Here is a 22896-nt window from a genome sequence, read left to right as displayed (position 1 = left end):
TTTGTAGTATAAATTACTACAAAGCAGCCTTAAGCTCCTGAATACCACTTTGTAACACCCTAATAATTCCTTGCTTTTATAAAACCATTTTCCAACTTAAAATAAAGGAATTACTAAAGTATTACCGCCACCGTGATAACGGTTAAGGCTAATACCAGAATTACGCAGCGGAATTTAATGTCAACTAACTTTCAAACAACATAAATAATAATTATTGAGGCCTCCTACAAGTTGGAACCATAACGGCCCAAAAACCAAAGTATTAAAAATCCAACAAACCCAAAATATGATTAAAGTATAATTCAAAATAGTTTTAAAGTACGAAAGAATGCAACTCTCTCAATCATCCCAAGCCACATGATTTCGATCGTACTTCGATATACCAACCTGCTATATTATTCTACTCCTCAACAATGCAAGTGCAAATGAAGGATCATCATAGGTTCATTAAGGCAAAGGCCATGACCAAAAGTCACAAAGCACGTAGTCAGCAAAACCCGAGTACTTACAAAGCTAGAGTGAAATAAAACTATAAACATGCATCACTCGCTAAGTACTAATCAACATGCAAAAGCCATTTAGTAATCAACAAGTAAATCATGAATACAAGACTCGACTCTTGATTCGACTCTTGACTCACAATTTAATTAGAATAAGCTTCGAACGGGCCAAAAGAATATTCCATAAAGGAAAGGTGTTGGGAGCCCACCAAACACCATAATAAATAATAAATATCGGACCATACCTAGTGTCGGGCCATACCGACGGAATTCCAGAGCATAAATTGAATGAAACAACGTCTTGTATCATTAGTAGGAGATTCAAGCTTTCCGGCAAGTCTCCCCCCATTGTTCATACTCAAGGTATGTACGTTCCTAGAGTTTTGAAGCTTGTTCTGGTTGCATTTTACGTTTATTAATATTTTATTAATGGCGAACTCGAGACTCAACAAACATACATACATACATACATACATACATACATACATACATTAATAAACGACAACCAAAACAATCTCATTTTAATCCTTTATTACTTGTGATCAATCAATCAAGACGTAGTGAAATTACTACCAAGTTCCTTCTCACAAAAGGTGAGATTCCACATCATGCCTATTAACATGAGGGTTGTGCCCTTGCACGACAAATCCTAATTCATTTCATATAAAATATTCCCAACTGAACCCTACATGTGCGGTGTCTTACGTGAGCTAACCCTTCACATGTGGAAAAATAAATAGTACAACGTGGTACGAATAATTGGCTCAAAAGTATGCTAGACATCCCGTACAATAGCATAACAATAAATAATTCATCCCTTTCATGTGAAACAAACCATACATACATAATTATTGAACAACATGATTGACAATGAAATCAATAATCGTAATAATCCCAACATGCTTGTTCAACCAATAAATCAATAATTCCAAACATGATCGTTCACCAAAACAAATATGAATCCACCAAGTTCACATAATATAATTCACATCAATAACAATCACGTAATGTCCCTTGACAATTAGTGTGGTCGCCCTAGACTTGTACGTTCCTTGAATACCTAAGCATAGGGGCCACTTTGAAAAACGATCACTTACTTAGAAATCACCTCCTATCATCAAAATAATGAAACTTTAATTATTTCCATGTTCATTAAATTTCCAGCAACTTTATAAAATATGAAACCTTGTTAAATAATTAGAATCCCATCGTTCTTTAATAATATAATCGTCTCAATTTGCAAAACTAATCCCTAGTATGAAAACATACTTTTTCCATCCGGCCTTAAAATCAATAAAAATCAACACTTTAGACCCTTTTATAAATCTGAAAATATAATTGATTATCATAATTAAAATTAATCACCTAATTATGCTAATCAATTGACCCATTAGGTCTAAGTTAAAACCCTAACTTGAATTTCCCAATAAAACCAATTTAACATCACAAAAATCCATTCTTTATTAAATAAACAAATCTGAAAATTCATGCTTTGATAATTACAATACGCCTCATGAATTAAAACATATAAATCCTCCAAATACGGTTTTCATAACCGATTCCCAATATTTTAATTATTCAAAACAATAATAATAATATAATTTAAAATACGGAATTGAAATAGAATAGGTAAGGAAGAAGAGAATTATACCAATCCGGCCTATAGCACGGAACAACCACGAATTAATGTGATTGGGCAAAAGAATTGAACGAACGAAAGAAACAACACACACACACACACACACATACGCAATCGTGTGTGCGCGCGCGGCAGAGGGGCGACGAGCAGGGGCACGGCGCGTTGGTCACGAGAGAGTGAGGGCGAGGGACGAGGCTGGGCGCTGGGCACGAGCATGCACACAGCAGCAGCAACAGAACAACAGCGCAGGGCACTCGAGTGCGCGCTGCGGCTGCGAGCAAGAGAGGGAGTAGGCGAGAATGTGGGCGAGGAGCGAGGGCACGGAAGCACACGTGGCACGACGAGTGCTCGTGCTGTGCGTGCGGGTGAGTCGGACAAGAGAGGAGAGAGAAAGAGTGTGGGGCAAGCAAGAGAGGAAAGGCTTAATGAAAAATAAGGGGGATCATTAATGAAGAGAGTCCTATTTATAGGCTCTCATATCCCTAGTGGACTAGGCTTGGAAATTTGACATTGGACTTAGCATTTAAATGATTGGGCTAGCCTTAAGCTTAGAATTAAACTCTGTTGATTGGGCTCGCTTAATAAAACGAGTTGGACTTTTCATTTATAACCCAAACATTTAAAATTACTTGCGACCCAATAAATTTCCCGACTCGACAATTAAATTCGTTTCGTAATTAATTAAAATAATAAATATTCTAATTAATTAAAATACATTTAAATAACATTTAAATGCAAAATAAATTCTAAAAATCATAAAATGCTTTATAAATATAATAAATATACGGAAAATTTGGTAATATTAATCCAACCTTTGGCCGATTTTCTTTTATTAAGTCCACCTATGACATATTTTTTAATAATTCCACCTTTACTACCCAACGACTTTTATTGGGCCGAACAGGTCAAAAACCTATTGTAGGCGGTAATATTCCCTACGTGGAAGTAATCTTTTCCCTCTTTTCCCTCAATATACTCAGTCATCATCATCATCTCGTTAACTTTTATACTGGTTACGGGTCATTTAACACCAATAAAAGTCGTTTGGTAGTACAGGTGAGATTATTAAAAAATATGTCGTAGGTGGGATTAATAAAAGAAAATCGGTCGAAGGTTGGATTACTATTACCAAATTTTCCTAAATATATTTATAATTATTATAAAAATACGAGATATTACATGGTCACTCTATTTGGGTCAGTAAATGCGTCTGGCAATTGATTTGCTAGCCATTGTAAATGGATTATCTTTTGTACTTCTAATTCACATTGTTTAGTACGAGGATCAAGACGAGACAATGATAATTCATTCCAACTGATTTCCTTCTCCAACTGTTTATTTTCTCCCCCTAATGTTGGGAAGACTGACTCATGAAAATGAAAGTCTGCAAATCGAGCCTTAAATAGATCCCATGTAGATGGATCTAGATTGATGGGGATTCAAATCCAACATATACTCCTAACCTCCTTTGAGGGCTCATCTTAGAATGTTGTGGTGGAGAAATTAATTGGAACATATACAACACATCCAAAGATTTTCAAATGGGAAATATTTGGTTCCTGGCCAAACACCAATTGTGATGGGGAGAACTTTTTATTACTCGTTGGCCTAATGCGAATTATTGCTGCTGCATGTAATATAGTATGTCCCCAAGAAGAGATTGGGAGTTCGGACTTCATAAGTAATGGTCTAGCAATCAACTGAAGACGTTTGATTAATGATTCAGGTAGACCATTTTGTGTATCAACATGTGCTACAGGATGTTCAACACTTAGCCCAATGGAAATGCAATAATCATCAAAGGCTTGAGAAGTAAATTCACCAACATTATCAAGACGAATTGCCTTCACAGGGAAATCTGGAAAATGTGCTCGTAATCTAATCAACTGAGCAAGTAGTCTCGCAAACGCCAGGTTGCGAGTTGATAACAAGGATACATGTGACCATCTACTAGATGCGTCAATTAAAACCATAAAATATCTAAATGTTCCACACGATGGGTGAATTGGCCCACAAATATCTCCTTGTATACGTTCCAGAAAATTGATAGATTCAAAATTTATTTTGGCTGGTGAAGGTCGTACTATCAACTTGCCTTATGAGCAAGAAGCACATGAGAAATCATTAGCAAGAATCTTTGGTTCTTCAGTGAATGCCCACATGAATTTTCAATTATTTTTCGCATCATAATTGAACCGGTGTGGCCCAACCGGTCATGCCAAACAGTGAAATTATCAGTAAGCTTCTGGTTTACTGTATCATATGTTTTAATTGTATTGATTTTAGTGTAGTACAAACCAGTGGAGAATGCAGACAATTTCTCCAAAATATGCTTAGTGCCTTGGGTAATACCCGTGATGTGAAGGCATGTAAAATTTCCTTCACTTATTGTCTCAATGTGATATCTATTATGTCGAATATCTTTAAAGCTCAATAAATTTCTTTGAGACTTGGGAGAATATAATGCATCAATGATTTCAAATTTCATTCCCATAGGCAATAATATATTTGCTCTTCCGGAGCCTTCAATTATCTTTGTACTACCTGATATAGTACTCACACTAGTTTCTTTCATTGTCAAATGAGAGAAATATCTCTTGCTTTTCAGTATGGTATGAGTAGTTGCACTATCTGCTAAGCATAAATCTTCACCATTCATTGATAACTGAACTTGAGGGGTATTCATGTTATGAATGACGGTTATTTTCTCTGTTTCCTTCTCGTTCGCTTAGTCGGCTAGGGTTTGGTGCTGATAACGTGTTGTGAATAAACAGGAGAGATAAGAGAGAGAATAGTATTGTGTGTCTTATTCCATACAGTACTGGATATATATAGGATACAACAGTTAGGGTTTTGCTGAACCCTAGAATATTTCAGGGGTATAATGGGCATCCATATTATATTTCATAACATATTCTTGCTTCGGTCAATTGATTAATGAGCAATACTCCCTCTGTATTTATTTAAGGGATACACTTGTCTTTTTCGGCCGTATTTATTTAAGAGGTACACTTGCCATTTTTAGTAACTTATCAACCCCACTATCTAATTAAATAATCTATCTACACCCCATCCCCACCCCCCCCCCCCATTCCTTAAAATGACATAGTCCCCACTTGTTTTACTTATTAAAATATCTACCCAACCCCACTTATTTTATTACTTTATTTCATTCATTTCTTTTTCTTAATATCCGTGCCCGATCAAGTGTATCTATTAAATAAATACGAAAGGAGTATTAACTAAGTTGTTTATACCGTTGTGTCAAAGTTGGACTTGGACTCTGTTAAACTAGAACTTGATCCTTTGAATATTTTCAAAATTCAAGATTTATATGCTTGTAATGTTTGTAGGGGTAGCAAATAGGATTAACGGATCTGGTTTGGATCGGATTTATCGGATTCGGGTTGAGACATATCAGGTTGGAATGAGTTTATTTGACTAACGGGTCGGATCGGATCGGATCGGACCGCGTTTAAAACTAAACGGATCGAATCATATTAAATTTTTGTGCAGATGCTCATATCAAATCGGGTTGTAAACGGGTCGGATTGTGGTGGGTTTGGAACCTGACAGACTGTAATGGGTTTAGCCATATTATAACGGGTTCGGTTTAATATCAAGTTAGATTCATATCGGATCAGATTAATCGGGTTACGGATTGAAACAAATTTAGCTGGGTGTCTGGGTTACACGGAATTTAGGTTCGTATATGGGTTCTTATTGGACCGGGTTAATTGATAGAAGGTTGAAATTCGGGTTGGGTCAATTTGGTTATAAATTACATTAACTATCGATAACTTAATTAGGGGACAAAAAAAACTCTAAAAAGTATTAAGAATTTAAAATCAGTAATATAAATTATAGAGTACAGAGCATATTGTATATAACTTAGTTTAATAATTGACAATGATGAACTAATAAGTAATAAAGTTCATTACGTCGTATTAACGAAGCATTTATTAATGAACTAATAAAGTAATAGTTAGCGAGTATGATTTGCAAAGAATTAAAAAGTATAACGCAATTACTTTAACAAACTAATAATTAGTTATGCATTGATGATGATAACCAGTTCAAACTTAAACTTTGTAAGACTATAACTATACAAGAATTAATATATAGCTACATAATTGTATAACTATATGGTCGTGAACGGTTTGGGTTAAACCGGTTTTAATTGAAATTGGTCCAGATTAAATGGGACGTATTGAAATGGTTAGAATTAAACGGGTGACGAGTTGAAACGGTTTGGATTAAACGGGTCAGAGATTGCAAACAAATCGAATTAAACGGATCTTCCTCGGGTTGGAAAGGATTCGGGTTGAAACTGATCAGATCATAAGCAGGTTTTAGTTTGGATTAAACGGATTCAAATTGTAACGGATCGGTTTGTTATCGAATCAAAACTTAATTGGATAAGTATTAACTAGTTTGTCGGATTTGGGTTGAATATAATCTGATCGATTCGGATTTCAGATTCTAGTTCAAGGATTCTAAACGGTTCAGACTCTAAACAGTTGGATAAATCCATCGAGTTCAACGAGTCGGATTGAGAATAAACACCCCTAAATGCCTGCTTTAATCACCATGTGGGAGTTTCCCGTTATTTTACATGGACATCAAATATCTTTAAAATTAGCTTTTACCATAGAGATTATATTGTAATATATATTGCAATCATATCATTAAATGTCGAGGTTGTCTACATCGCTGGTAACTAGCGAAATAAGGACTCCATACCAACTTTAAAAAATAAAAAAAATTGAAAACATGGCCCACCTTTAAATAAATGTGTAAAAGTGTTGTTAACTTGTTATATACTGTCATTTCTAATATAAGTATTGTCATTGTTGTATATATACTGTCATTGTTGTATTAAAATACTGTCACAATCACCCAAAAAAAGGAAATTATGTATACAACTGTAATGAAATATAAAAAGTAAAGAGACCACTTAAATAAATGGATAAAAGTGTTGCATATTAAATGAATGGGTAAAAGTATGTATACAAGTGTTATATAAGTATTGTCATCGTTTGCATAAATACTGTCATTGTTGTATTAAAATACTGTCATTGTTGTACTAATTACTGTCATTGTTGCCCATATGTAGTACTTTATTTGACTTTTCAACTCATAAGATGAAATTACCATTTTACCCCGGGTATGGGGTAATTGTGCCGCTGGTTACCAGCGATGTAGCCTCCCTATTAAATGTCCGCTAAATAACCCATAGGTTAAGCCGTTAAGGTCCAATAAGGTAGGGTCCTCCAAGCTCTATTCTAGCGAAAGAAAACATTTTTTTATTGATTTTGTTACTCATACAATAACAAAGTTTCCCACCTTAAATATTACGGATTTTTTAGGTTATAACTGGATAGTAGTTCGGGCGATGTCTTAGGTTGTAGAAAAATAGATCAATTAGATTATTATATAATTTTCTTTGAGTCTAATTTAAATTTAACTATATTAGGTCCCGTGTATGCACGATTTTTCTAAAATCAATTAGCCAGTTTTTTCTAATATATTTGGATGAAACATTTCTCTCCCATAAGTTATTGCATAATTAATAAAATATGAACATTACTCATTTGACCATCTTACAATTTCAGTCCTATTACACATTGCATATTTTATATGCTTAGTATGCTAATTACGCCAAAATATTCGATATACTAATACGCTAATTTGACCATAATATTAAGTAAATATATTTTTCATTAGTAATATATTGATTTGACTAAAATATTGCCAAAAATAACTAATTATTATGTAACATCTATTATTTCCATAAACATATATTCTTTTTTCTATACATAAATGGTTAAATAAAAAATGACAGAAATTTAAAAATATAAATAATGTAAAGATTCTTTTAGGAAATTTATTTTTGGAGGGAAAACTTTACACCAGGAATTGATATATATCACTCCTGGTGTCTCTTTTAGTATAAATAAAGTAATAGATTTATTAGATTATACATCTTGATTTGAGTATGTTTTATTTAATTTTATCATGTAAGGATTAATGTAAAAAGTAATAGGTAATTAGTGACGAGAGACTATTAAGTAAATATTGATTTAATTTAATAATATTTTTCGCTCGTCGAATGACTTGTGTCATAGTGGTTAGAATATGAGAAATACACATGAGGGGTCATAGGCTTGAAACCTATAACTAAATTTTTTTAACAATATAATAAAAGAGGGCACGATCAAGAAAATTATATATGAGATATTTAGATGACATGACAAAAGATGATGAGGTGTGAAATCAACCTTAAATAGAAAGCGTCATGTGGCGAGATGACATTCCTTACCTTAGAGTTTTAATAATAGTATAGATGTATAAGTTGAAGCTTCCGAGATTTGGCTTGTTTTGTCACAACTTCTTCGACTACCCTTGAACTGCTGGCTAAGAAAATATTACTAAGAGCATCTCCAATAGTAAGCTAATTTGACAATTAGCTTGTTATGCCACATAAGATTTCATGCTATTTCATTGTCTAGCTAATTTATACTCTAATGGATAGCAACTAGCTTCTTAATTAAATTAATTTCACTTGTCCCACTTGTCAATTAATCATTTGACAACTTTGGGAGCTAGTTGTCAAGCAAATTAGCCTAAACAAGTTAATTTGCTTGGCCAAGCTAATTTAATATTTGCACTCCAATGGTCTAGCTATTAGCTTGAAACTTTTATAAATTTCAAGCTAATTCCTAGCTATAACTATTGGAGATGCTCTAAGTGACGGTGCTCCAACTTAAATTTTGTTCACCGTATTATCATTTTTTCAAAAATATTATATACAAATAAGCTCAGATAAGGGTTAATAAGTTCAAAATTTTCAAGCCGATTAGTGCTTGATAAATTTCACCGGGCCAAGTCAAACCCACATTCGGAGGAGAGTCTAACCACATATAAGTCCGATGTGGTTCCATTTTAAAACCAATTGGTGATAGGTGGAGTAGCCCATCAATATTATATGTAAGGAACCCTCCCTCTTCTTTCTTCATGCTGGACAATTAGTCCCTACTCACATGTTTGTTATTCTTTTTAGGCTCCGTTCTATGGGACTTATTTTGAGTAAACTTATATTATCTGAATTTAACTGAGCTTAAATGAACTTATCTGAACTTATTTTATCTGAAAAAAAACTTATTTTGTCTGAAATAAACTTACTTGTGTGTGAAAAATGTCTATTATTTTTGTTAAACTGCTTATATGATCTGAATTTCCGAACTTATCTGAACTTAACTGAACTTATCTGATCTTATTTGTCTGAAATAAGTCAAAATAAGTCATAATAAGGCAAACTGAACAGAGCATTAATCCCCATCATATGTGAACACATTTATTCTCTAGCAATTTGGAAAGGCGTAACCACTCCCTCATTGTGGCAATCAATTCTGTTTGCCTTTTTGCTTCAAACAGATCTTCAAATACTTTCCATCTTGCATTCTTCTATTGATAGGTGGAGTAGGCCATCAATACTATATGTTAGTCTGTATCCTCCTCTTCTTTTTCCATGGGGCCCATCTATTCTCTCGCAATTTGGAAAGGTGTCACCACTTCCTCATTGGGCCATATCCAGTCATCCAGCATATAAATTTACTGGGCCCACCCTTCTTGGACGTTGATAATGGGCTAGGAATCTTCTCTAATGCGATGATAAATCTCACATGATTAAGTAGAGCACGATGTCGGAGGAGAGTCTGACCACATATAAAGATGATATGATTACATCCTAAACCTAGAGCATATTACATGCACCCGTGTATACGGTGTACCCTCTCGCATCTTCTCCTTACATGTGAGGAGAAAATGTGGTAGAGATCACTAATGGGCAAAAAAATACCCTTGGTTGCACGATGCACCTGAGTACATCTTATAATTTCATCATAAACCAATTAGTGATAAGTGAAATACCCTATAAATATAATTTTATATCTGTTATTCTTTTTAACAGTGCTTTTTATCTTTTTCCTTGGCTTTGCTTCCACAAAACTACAGAGTAGTAAAAAAAGTCTCTTTCATCAAACTATTTTTATTCTCGATTTCCCGCATCTTTCTGGATCATTAACAGATTTAATTAATAGATAGGATTGTTGGGATTTTCAACTGGTCAACTTTGGGCTTTGAAATCGAAGAAGCCCAGTATGCCATGTTTGAATTTTAAACGGAATATTGACAAATAATGTGATTCATATGATTTGTGAGTCAACGGCTGTCAACGTTTTCCTTGACTTTGAAGAATATTGAACGGGCATAATCTGTTTTAGATAAGGGACGCATGAGATTGTTAAGAGTATAATGCAAATGCGAGTACTAGATTAGTTATTATTTTATCGCACACTGAAGGAAAATAGGAAGATTTAGCAATCACTAACTGCTGTACCCGGGTACAACCAGCTCTGGATGTACCCCTCAAAAACGACGCGTTCATATTATTTGTTTATTCTTGTCGACTGTTAGTATCGGGGCTACAATGGCTTTATGATTTGTTGGTCCTGTGCAGGTTCTCTAAATGAAGCCCTCATTTAATTAAAAACAAAAGGAAAACTTGTTAATAATTGAACCCATGACCTTGGTTATTACACTATAAAGCCTTAACTACTACTCCAACTTTTTTTTTATTTACATTTATCAAACTAATTATATTATATTCTGACCATTTGGGGGCCCTATACCGTCGCTCACCTTGCACACTCTCGAAACCCCCTTTGGGAAGATTGACTAAATATACTTCGTATTTAAGATCGTGGGTTACTTTAACCTATTGATAGTTGGTTTTAGGATGAAACTCTATCAGGTTTATATGCGCTATATTCTTTCCTTGTCTTACCTAGTGTTAGGCTAGATGATTTTTATTAGAGATTTTTGAATTTTTAGTGTCCCATTTGAAATACCTATTATTTATCTAAACAACTGTATATTTTGTAAGTTCGTATGACCTTTATTTTATTAAATTACGACATATAGTCATATAAAATGTCACGCACGCACCATGCGCATTAACACTACATAAGCTGTGTACTACATTATAAGACACTTTAGTTGCATACAAACAATCTGCGAAAAGATCTTTGCATATTAATAACTTGTGACTCAATTTGTCACGTATTGAATCATGATTAAGATGATTTTGGACAGATATTAATAACGTTGTTGATTTTTTAACTGCCTTTGTTTGACTTTAACTCAAATGTTTTGTCATCTGAATTTGATAAACATACCAGGCCTAAAGCCCTGTTTAGTTCACCTTATTTTTTTTATCTGATCTGATTTGATCTGGTCTAGTCTGATCTGATCTGAATTTATTTTTTTCAGATCTGATCTGACATGAACTTATTTTTTCTGATCTGATCTGGTCTGATCTGATCTGATCTGATCTGATTTTTCAAAATTAGTTTAAACAAAAATCTATATTTATTAATATTAAACGACTTACGTGTAAAATAAATGTTACACAAATTTATAATATTGTTATTATTTATTTGACTTTGCTCATGATTTAACTATTCCTTATATTATATAGACCTAGACATGATCTAGATAGATCGGTTATGATCTAGACATATAAGTTCTGATCTGGATATGATCTATACAGATCCGTTTTAATCTCGACATGATTTGTACGATCAGTTCTGATCTGTACATGATCAGTTCTGAGCTGGACATGATCTGTACAATTCAGTTCTGATCTGGACATGATCTGTATAGACCAATTCTGATCTGGACATGATCTATACAGATCAATTCTGATCTAGACATGATCTGTACATATCAGTTCTGATCTGGACATGATATGTACAGATCAATTTTGATCTGGACATGATTTGTACAGATCAGTTCTGATCTGGTCATGATCTGTACAGACCAGTTCTGATCTTGTCATGATATGTAAAAATCAATTCTGATATGGACATGATCTTTGCAGATCAATTCTGATCTGAACATAATCTGTACAGATTCGATATCTAAACCAGTTATAATCTGGACATATCGATTCTGATCTGGACATGATCTGTACAAATCGATTTTGATCTGAACATATTGGTTCTGTAAGGATCGATTCTGATGTAGACAAGATCTTTGCATATTTGAACATGATCTGGATATGATCTGTACAGATCAGTTATGATTTGGATATTATCTTATCCTATCAGTTTTGGTCTAGATATATAAGGGTTCTGATCTATAAAAATCAGTTCTGATATGGACATGACCTGATCATATCGTTTCTGATCTGGACTTAATGGTTTTAATTTGAACATGATGAATTTGAATGTTTTGTTTATGTTTTTTATGCCTTTAAGTAATAGATTTTAATTGCACCGATAACAACATTCTTTTTTATTAAAGCAATAATAGTAATAAAATATTAAATATAATAACCATGATATTAATATATACCAATAATAATAATAATAATAATAATAATAATAATAATAATAATAATAATAATAATAATAATAATAATAATCTGGTCTGATCTGATTTGATCCGAACTTATTTTTTCTGATCTGATCTGATCTGAACTTATTTTTTCTGATCTGATCTGATCTGATCTGGTCTGATCTGATTAAATCTGAAATAAGTAATAAGGTCCTGAAATAAGGTGAACTAAACAGGGCCTAACACATGTCCGTACATGAGAAGAGATTGACCGCACATAAGTCTGACGGGGTTGTATCCTAAAACTAATTGGTGATAGGTAGAGTAGCCCACCAATATTATATGTTAGTCAATCTCTCTCTATTTCTTCCGGCCATGTGGGACAATTAGTCTCAACTCACATGTGAGCTCATCTGTTTCTCTTGCTATTTAGAAAGGTCACCACTTCCTAGCTTTGAGGTTAAATACCCCTACTTGTGGCAATCAGTTTTTTGTGGTTCTTGCTCCCAGCAGTTCTTAAAATCCTCTCCATCTTGCATGATTTAATTCACTGGGCGCTCTCTTCTTGGGTGTTGATAATAGGTCAGGAAGATCGGCTCTGATACCATGAAAAATAATGTGCAATCTCGTCTATTCTCATTATTTCTTAACGTATATATATATTACAAGGAAAGGCTAATTAGGTAACTCCGTATATCTAGAATATTACAATATTAACATAATATACTATCGTATACTTCGTATATGTTATCGTAACAGAATTGGTTGGTTTTATTAAGCAATAACATTAGTTGAGTGTTAATACAAAACACTATTGTACAACTAGTTGAGAAACCCTTTAATCCACTAAAATAAGTGTAACTTACAAAACAGTATATTATTGATGAGTTGATGACTAATTGATCTTGTGTTTACTTATTACTGTTGGATATTTGCTTCAAACTCGAGATAGGTTATTACTTCTAAAATGTCAACAACTTGTTAATGATTCAGATACACCTAAGAAATTTTGTTGAAACCTGTAGACACCTACTTTTGTCCCCATTCCCGAAAGGGAAGGTTCGATGATGAGAACGTAAATCTCCACTTGACAACGCATCTCCTATAAAATAACGAATCTCAATTCCCCTTTTCATTTCACCCGAAACCTGCTATTTATGGAAACCTGCTAAAAATAGTAACTGCCGTAATGGGCAGCTGTTAAAAGTGGCAAGTCATAAAAGATAGAAACCTGTCAGAATTAGGTGTTGCACTCCAACATAAATCCTAAATGAGATAGAAAAACTGCGAGAATCCTATTCCTAATATGATTCAAAAATAAGAGTTACGTATTAATTAAAATCCTAACGAGCCTAGAGTTCGTAACGGGGCCAGACGCATTCCGTCATGAAATTGATACGCACTAAATGACTCGATTAAGTCTCAAACACTACGGATTTCAGGAATCCGAATCTGACAAAGAAACGGCCCAAACAGCAATTTCAACGCCCAGCCCTGGGCGCTGAAATTGCCTGGATCATATTTTCAACGCCCAGAGCTGGGCGCCGAAATCTTTGACGCCCAGGCCTGGGCGCTGAAAATACTTGGGTACGTGTTTTTTCCTAATTCTTTGTGGATTAGAACTCTGCAATTCTATCTTTCCACGAACTCTTCCCTATAAATACAGCCCCAAATTCGACGTGAAAGAAACAACACACACAATTCATATTCTGAGTATTGACTCTAACCCTTAGCCTAAGCCTCACGCTGCGAAATTGTTCACGCGTTCTGTCGCAATCGATCCATAAATCGAACAGAACGTATCCTGTCCCATAATTTGAGATTCGTTAAATAAAAAGGAGAAATAGCAAAGTCAAAGTGGTTAGTTTTCTGAGAACCGTGACGCACCTCTCAAGGGTGCGTCGTAATGTGTCCCTTTTCGATGATTTAATTGCTTTCCTCGCCCTTTTTATGAACTGTTAAACTAACTAAATCTGATTGTTCTACCACGCCTAACGAATATAATATTTTTGGGAAATTGGATTATCATGCTAGGTCCCTTAATGCAATCTAAATCAGATAATCGCGATCGATCTAGTATTATATGTTGCATATTGCTAAAATCAACTCAGATTAGTTTAATAGTTAACGCATGTCCCTTCAATTATTTATGCTGAGCTAGTAAGGATATCCTGCCTCTGGAGTTATCGACGAGCGAAGTACTCCTCTCGGTAGTTACAGTCCCCCGAACCCTCAATCTCTACCTTGCGGGTGTATGTTGAGAGATCCCCACACCAGGGATCACAAGGGAACCTACGGCTGTCGTGGTCAAACATAATTGCACTCCCTTTATGTCACGATAACCGCGTTTTGTCAGTTTTTCTCATTGTTGTTAAAAACTGAATGTCGACTCCTATATTACTAGTCAATTGGGTGTAAACTCGCAGGAAATCCAATTACACTTGATTGAATAAAAAAGAAGCGTCACACCCACGAGGGACGAGGTCATGCATTAGCCTCGGGCTTTTTCGACCCCCTCACAGTGGCGACTCCACTGGGGATAGTGAAGGAAATACTTGTGCTTGTAGGTAATCAAAATAGCCGAAGGGTGAAACGATCCTACCCCGCGTTTATTTCCCCATCAAGTTGGGACGACCTGAAAATCAGCATATTAATGTGAACGGGCAGAACCGCATAACGAATCTCGGCTCCCTCGGGAGTTGGGACTAAGGATACCTTTTTTCGCCAATAGGGGGGTGCATACGCCGCGCATGTTGCCCACTCGGTACTTGTGCAGGTAGTACACCTATCCCGAACCCAATCGCTCGCTCATTAGGTCCCTCTCGCCTGCATGCCCCCTTGGCTTGCACTTGCGGGTTGGCCTCTTGGGCGAAATTCGTCTGTTGAAGACACTACCTCGACCGGGGCATGTGTTGGATCTACGATAGAAGCGGTACCAAGCCAGGCGCAAGTAACTACCCATAGAAGCCTATCATAAACTACATGACATGCTATTATCGCCTCATGATGAATGTTAGTTATGTGTAGCGAAATATGTGATTGTGTGTGACAAGCTATCCTAGAAAAAACCAACGACCTTAAAAATTGCCCAAACATTCATAGACTAATTTGCCAAAGAGTTATACCGAAATACGTGTTCTGCAAACCCGAATGATCGCCACAAAAAAAGCGACGCTCGGGATGGCCTGTAACGAATCCCACAAACGCTGCACAACGCGCAAAGGACGTTATTAGGCAAGCACGCAAATCGAAGTCGCATAAACAAAAGTAGACGCAAACAGAAAACGAGAACCAACCAGGGACGCATTTTCAACGCCCCTGGCTGGGCGCGAAATTTCTCACGCCAATAGCTAGGCGCTGAAGTTGCTGCCTGGCCTTTTGGTCAGGCACAGCAGCCTCGGTGCCCACACATGAAGAAAATACGTAGCAAAAAAAAAAGTTTTCGTGAAAAAAAATTGCTACGAGGGCGTATGAAAAAGCACTCGATTTCAAAAGCGACTTATAAAAAAAAATAATAATAACTCTTTGTGTCGTTGATAGGCTTCCTACGACGGCAATGTTCAGCTCCAAAACCGAGCACGGTAATTGAAATAACCTTGAATGTCACATGGGCAAAGTATTCAAAAAATAATGTTCAAATGAAGTTTTCAAGAAAAATAATGTTCGAAAAAAAATAAATCCGAGTCTAGACTAGGCTATGCCAAAGTACAATCTAAATCCTAAGTCTCAGTTGTCTTATCCATAGAATCGGTCCTGATGCTTGGTGTCATTCTGCAAAGTTAAAAGGTTAAACCATATTGAGTCTCCCTTCCTGACATTTAAATCAATGAGCACCCATATGTAATTGTCATCCCTTGCTAGGAATCCACGGCCTCAATACTCTCTCTCACCAATAAAAAGAATATATTATAGTATTCGCAAAATGGAAAACGGTCACATTCTGGAAATCATTCCCCCATAGTCGCACAACCCCCAAAGTGAACCTAAGGTGTTAATACCATTGGCAAAGCAAAAAATTAATGGCCTCAAGGCTTATGATCACATCGGGTCACGACTATCATAGTCCTCTCGAGCCACTCGCTCCTTGAAATACTACTAAGTACGGACTAAAAGATTTTCCATGAATGCAACATGACCAACCATGAAAATACCCAAATCGGCATGCCATAAGACTACCATTGGGGTAAAAGCAATACACACTAAGAGAGAAGCCGCACTAATGATTCTAGTCTTGCAAAAATGAAAATTCGATCTCCCCAATTAACTACCTTGCCAAATTTACACAAAATGGCGCATGACAAATGAACACCCAAGGGTTAAAATCTAAAGTGTCAACCAACGAAAGTTATGGTCCAATTAGCCTAAGTCTGAGAGTCGCTTGGTCAAGTATTATAGGCTTATGCCACGTCATTATTTTGAGTGTAGGCCACCTCCTTATACTCCTACACGGGTTATAATCAGAAAGATTAATGAAAGTTCGAGTCTAAATCACAACTTCCAATTAAATCCAGAAACTGGAATCTGAAAAGAAGCAAAAAAAGTTATTTTCGATGCAATTCTTTCGTCAAATTTCAATAAGGTAAAAACAAGGTTTCGAATCTACGCTATTTGCACACTTTAAGAAACGACTAAATACGCTTGCAAAGTAAGACAATTAAAAGGTCCACCCTAGGCCTATTAAAGCTAAAAGTCCACTATAGGCCTACCAAACGAGGCTCACTCAGTCTCGCCTCGTGACTCAAAGACCACAACCATCTACCTTTTAGCCTAAATAAAAAGGGGAGGGAAATCTCGAGCGAAAAAGAAAAAAAAAGAGAAAAAGAAAAGGGAGAGCGAAAAGAGCGAGCCATGGAATACTTATCCCATACCTCCCAAAGTGCAACATTTACCCGAGTAAACGAAGGAAAAGAACTGAGTCAACCAATCCAAATCATAAAATTCTACGATGTCTACCCTTTCCAATCCTTATGCTCTTAGACGCCTTCGCTCTGGGGTCCCTGTTCAGCTCATTTAACCCATCCATGTTCTCATTGCCATAACCCAAGAAACCATTACTTCAACTCTTGTTTCTGAACTTGTTATCAACTGCAAACCACGTACGGCCATTGACACGTGCGTCATACCCATTATTTCCAAAACCTGCTCTTACACCACCATTAGCATAATGACCATATAACTTGTGTGGATACATCCTGTTGATATACCCTTGAGCCGTCCCCATGCTACTCATTGGCCTTGGTTGATGTAAACTCATGACACTAGCTTGAGGCTGGAAATTGTGAGTCCTAGCAGATATAATCCTCGTGCTTACCTATACAAATTATCCTATCTTATTCAACCCATCTTTCAAACCGTCTTGAGTCACGAATAAAAAAGAAAACAAATGAAAAGTACACAAAATAATAAATAATAAAAAAGCCAACTTTGCAAAAGCGCCTCTAAAGTTAGTCTAAAAAGGAAAAGAAGCATTTAGCGCACCAAGAAAGATCCGCCCAGAAATAATTTTCAGCGCCCACAGCTGGGCGCCGAAATCTTTAGCACCCCAGCCTGGGCGCTGAATCTCTCTGCTTGCCAAATTTTGTCCAGAAGTGCTCGTCATTTTATCCGCACATGCACGGAAAAATAACGAACACTTGGAGGGGTACAACACGTATTCTGATATACGTACCACCAAAAAAATACATGTACTCAAAAAAAAATATAAAACAAATTTTTGGCTTACGGCAAAGCAACAGATTAAAATAATAATAAACTTCACTTATTCTACCGTTTCAAATAATATGTTTCCACCTCAGAACATACTTGTTTAAAATCGGCATTCTATGAAACCATATCCTAGGCTAAGAACTACGCAAGACCTGATTCCAAATTAAATCTATTTAAGGCTGATACGTAGGCAATCCATGATTCGGTCCAACCAATTTGCAAAAATATTAAAGCCTATAGAAAAACAAGAATAAAAAATAGAAGTCCCTTATTGAAATTTAATTACTTGCAATCCAAGTGGAAAGAAAAAATTTAAGTCAAAGGAAGAATCCAAGTCGTCAAGATGCCAAAATTAATGAGCACACATCGAAAAATAATAAGGGCACATACTCTTGCCAAGAAGGAGCACTCACACTCCTAGGCACTTAGCCAAGACTCAAAAGACCGCTTTGCCTCAATTGAATGGGGGCTAGCGCAGCGTCCATGACCTCTAAAGTACTCGACCTGACTTAAAGCGAACTAACTCACTTAAAGACCTCCTTTCACCACTAAGACACAGTCATAATCGCCAACAAGTAATAAAGGCAGTAAGCTTGCAATAAAGAGGATTATTCTACGGCGTCGCCCCATCGTTCCTTCGACCTCAGGGCACCCGTTCATGGTAATTCGAATGCTTGCTAATCTCCTTTGAAAAAAAATCAGACATTGTCAATAGGACTTGGCACTTAACCAAGGCTCACCCTACTCAGACATATGACACGGGCATCTAAAATCGAAATCTGAAAGCATCATTAATTAGAAGACATAACAGCAACTGGGGGCTAAAAATTGAAATGAAAGAGCTAGGGAAAGAACAAATATACCTTGACCTTTTGTACGGACATACACCAAGTAAATCTAAGTCAATTTGAAAGCGGTTTATATTCCGCAATTCTGGAAAAGATGGCCCTAAAAGCCTAAAGCATACGCCAAACGGGCACAAGTATATCTTCACGCCTGCACCCTGGCTTCCAGCAAATCCTTAGACAGCATTCCAAAAATCGTAACAGTATTTTGATTCATTCATGTAATCCTGTACGAAACCTTCTATAAGTCAACTTACTTAGGACACCTCGGACTGTACACAGTAGGATTCGGATTTTAAATAATTTTCAAATGATTTTCAAAGACTTCTTCGAACATAATAAAGTGTCGTTGGTTTAATTTAAGTATGCGTTTATCCCGATGTTGCAAGTGAGTCAAAAAGATTTCTAAATATGATTATGGGTAAAGCAAGGCACCTAACTTTTGGTCAAGGCACACTTCCACATGTTACTACCTTGACCATGGCAATGTCGCATAATACGACATTTACAAGAGAAGTAGCAGGTCACTACTCGAACGTACCTCGCACTAAACGAGTCTGGTTCAAACTATTCATGATCCATGTCACCATGAATGCATAAAGACGTATGAAAAGCATTATAGCACCAAGCCAATCCTGTAGCTACAATTGGGGGCTTGAGAAGAACACTCTAAAAGTGCTCGAAATGACGATTTTATCGCAAATTCTCGACGCTAATGCTATACATACATCATAGGGGCACAATCCTAAGCTTTGATCGTGTAAAACGAACCTTAGAATGGCTACAACCCCTCCCACATTCTAAAGCACTACTTAGAATATATAAAGTCACCCCACTATCAAGGGTAACTGAAAATCGCGAGTCACCAAAACTCCGATCAAACCACTGCACATAACGCTCGCCCTATAAAGCGCCCGTTACACAGTCTACATCGTTCCAAAGCAAAAAATCAAGGATAAGAACTGTCAAAATATACCCAGAAATCATTTTCAACCCCCAGAGCTGGGCTCCGATATCTTTCACGCCCCAACCTGGGCGCTGATTCTTTCTGCTAGCCAAGTTTTGCCCAGATATAAAAATAAGAAAAAAATACCTATGAATCCTCGCATCGAACGAAGTAATAAGCCGTGCATACCCACGCAGAAGGTGCTACACTTGTTCGAGCACCTGAACAAGGCGTGATAAAGTACTCCAATGCAAAAAATGATAATGATATCCCAACGCACGCCGTTAGGCCACACCAGCCTACGTCGCACCATAAGTTCAGCCATCCCACGGTGCAAGTCTAAAAAACGAGAGTAAGGCATATTGCACTAATGTAGGCACGACCAAGAGCACGTGTAAAATAGGCAAAGACTACTTATCACCCAAATTCAAAATGCAAGCCACACGACTTCTACATTAAGGATTAGAGTAGCAAAATATTACCTACCATGAAAGGGATAGCTCGCACCTACACGAGCGGAACCCCAGGGCATCTTTCTCGAAAGAACCTACAAAAATCGTACGCCAGAAGGAAGCATCCCAACATTCATACTTAGGGGCTCCAAGCTACGAAACAACCATAGAAAAATAAAAAACCTCGAAGCAAATGTTTGAACAATCAAAAGGGCACGATGTTTGAGCCCACTTCATGAATGGGCCTGAACCCTATCAAGCTTCTAAGCAAACTATTCAAAATCAGTCATTGCTCAAAAAAAAATGATTCAAGCAAACTGATTAATGGATTGCACGCAACGGTCATTCTATGAACGCTCGTTCACACATACATATCATCATTCACGAACACGATCAAAAAAAAAGAAGAGGAAAACGAATGAACAAGAAGCCAACTGTGTCATCAAAAGACCAGCCCAAACAACACTTTCAACGCCCCACCTGGGCGTGAATTATTTCAACGCCTAGGCCTGGGCGCCGAAAATGAACCAGGGCTCAAAAAAGGCCCTAACTTCTGTTGGGCCCTGCCGCATCCATTCGACTCAAAAATTACCGATTTCCTTACTGAAAGTCGCACCTCACGACTTTGTCAAGAATAGCACACCACTACAAAGATCGCTCGGACTTACGAGCACGATCCCAAAACACGATCAAGGACATTACAAAATGCGTATCCCCAAGGAACCTCTTTGACAAGAAATGACCGTCAAGCACGAATGCTTGGGGGCTCGAAAGAAAATATATATTTAAAAAAAAAGGTATGCAAAGTTAAAACAATATTCCCAGACTACGCTGTACAAAGTCCCGTGTTTGGATAATCTCAAAAGAAAAAGAACCGGTTTACGACCTCAAGACAAAGGTCGCCGTTGATACTTATACATGGTCCCCTAATCAAGGACCCAGGTAATGGCAAAATTGAGCCATAAAGACTAGCTCAAAAGCATGAAAGAAGATGACCACAAGACAATGGTCCGTTTAAGCATGTTGTCAACCCACATTCAGGTTGCAACTAAATTCGAGCATCCCTCGAAAGAATTCGCTCCTGCGAGAATGAATAAGAAAAGAAATTCTCAAAAGAAATCACAAGAAAAATGAAATAGGGACTTGCCCACCTCAATCGGGCAAGATCGCGGCACGCGAATCCCAAATCGAAAAAACGAATTCAGGGACGTCCACCCTCAGCGGACAGGGCTCGCCCACCCTCAGCAGGCGGGGTCTGCGTCACTAGCCGCGCAGGTCCTCAGTTTTTGAAAAATAGAATCTTCAAAAACAAAATGAAACAGGCTCGCCATCTTCAGCCGGCGGGGTCTACGTCACAAACCACGTAGGTCCTTATTTTCAAAAAAAACACAAAACAAATTTCAAAATAGATTCGTCCACTTCTATCGGACGGGGTGTCCATCCTTAGCGGACAGGTTCGCCATCTTTAGCCGGCGGGGTCTATGTCACAAGCCGCGTAGGTCCTTATAAACAAATTTCAAAATAGATTCGTCCACTTCTATCGGACGGGGTGTCCATCCTTAGCGGACAGGTTCGCCATCTTTAGCCGGCGGGGTCTACGTCACAAGCCGCGTAGGTCCTTATTTTCAAATTTCAAAATAGATTCGTTCACTTCTATCGGACGGGGTGTCCACCCTTAGCGGACAGGTTCGCCATCTTTAGCCGGCGGGGTCTACGTCAGAAGCCGCATAGGTCCTTATTTTCAAATATTCAAAAACAAGATTCGTCCACTTTTTCGGACGGGGCGTCCACCCTTAGCGGACAGGCTCGCCATCTTTAGCCGGCGGGGTCTACGTCGCAAGTTGCGTAGGTCCTTAGTCGCTGCAGCGATAACTTTTTCTGGTTTTCCCTTTTCCAAAAATTAAAAGGATTGGTTTTTCGTTTTTTCCAAAAAGAGCGATGTGCTGGATTTTCCTTTGTTTTAAGTCCCATAAAAACAAGGGGGTTTCTCGTTTAGCTAGCCCTGAAAATGAGAATCTTTAAAAATATTTTTACCTCGTGATTGGGCTTGGCCAGGCCCAATTACACTTTATAGCTTTGATTTCGAAAACATCTGTAGCTACTCCCAATGACAAAGTGAGAGAGTTTCTGCGCACCTTTAGATCCTTCCAATGACAAAGTGAGGAAATTTCTATGCTATTCTTTGACAAATCCCAATGACACGTGAGGGATATGTCGACACTTCAAAGTGATGACCCTTAAGTCAAATGTTATCACTCGGGGGCTCGTGAGACCCTCGCAAAAGCAGGTCACCATGACTTGTGTGACGCACTCCATCCAGTACTTTGACCATCGTCTCATCCCGAGACTCAGTCAAAGTGGGGGCTAACTGTAGACACCTACTTTTGTCCCCATTCCCGAAAGGGAA

This window comes from Spinacia oleracea, chromosome 5 (assembly GCF_020520425.1).
Source record: "Spinacia oleracea cultivar Varoflay chromosome 5, BTI_SOV_V1, whole genome shotgun sequence".
Classification (NCBI taxonomy): Eukaryota; Viridiplantae; Streptophyta; class Magnoliopsida; order Caryophyllales; family Amaranthaceae; genus Spinacia; species Spinacia oleracea.
Note: the sequence above shows the minus strand (reverse complement) of the source record.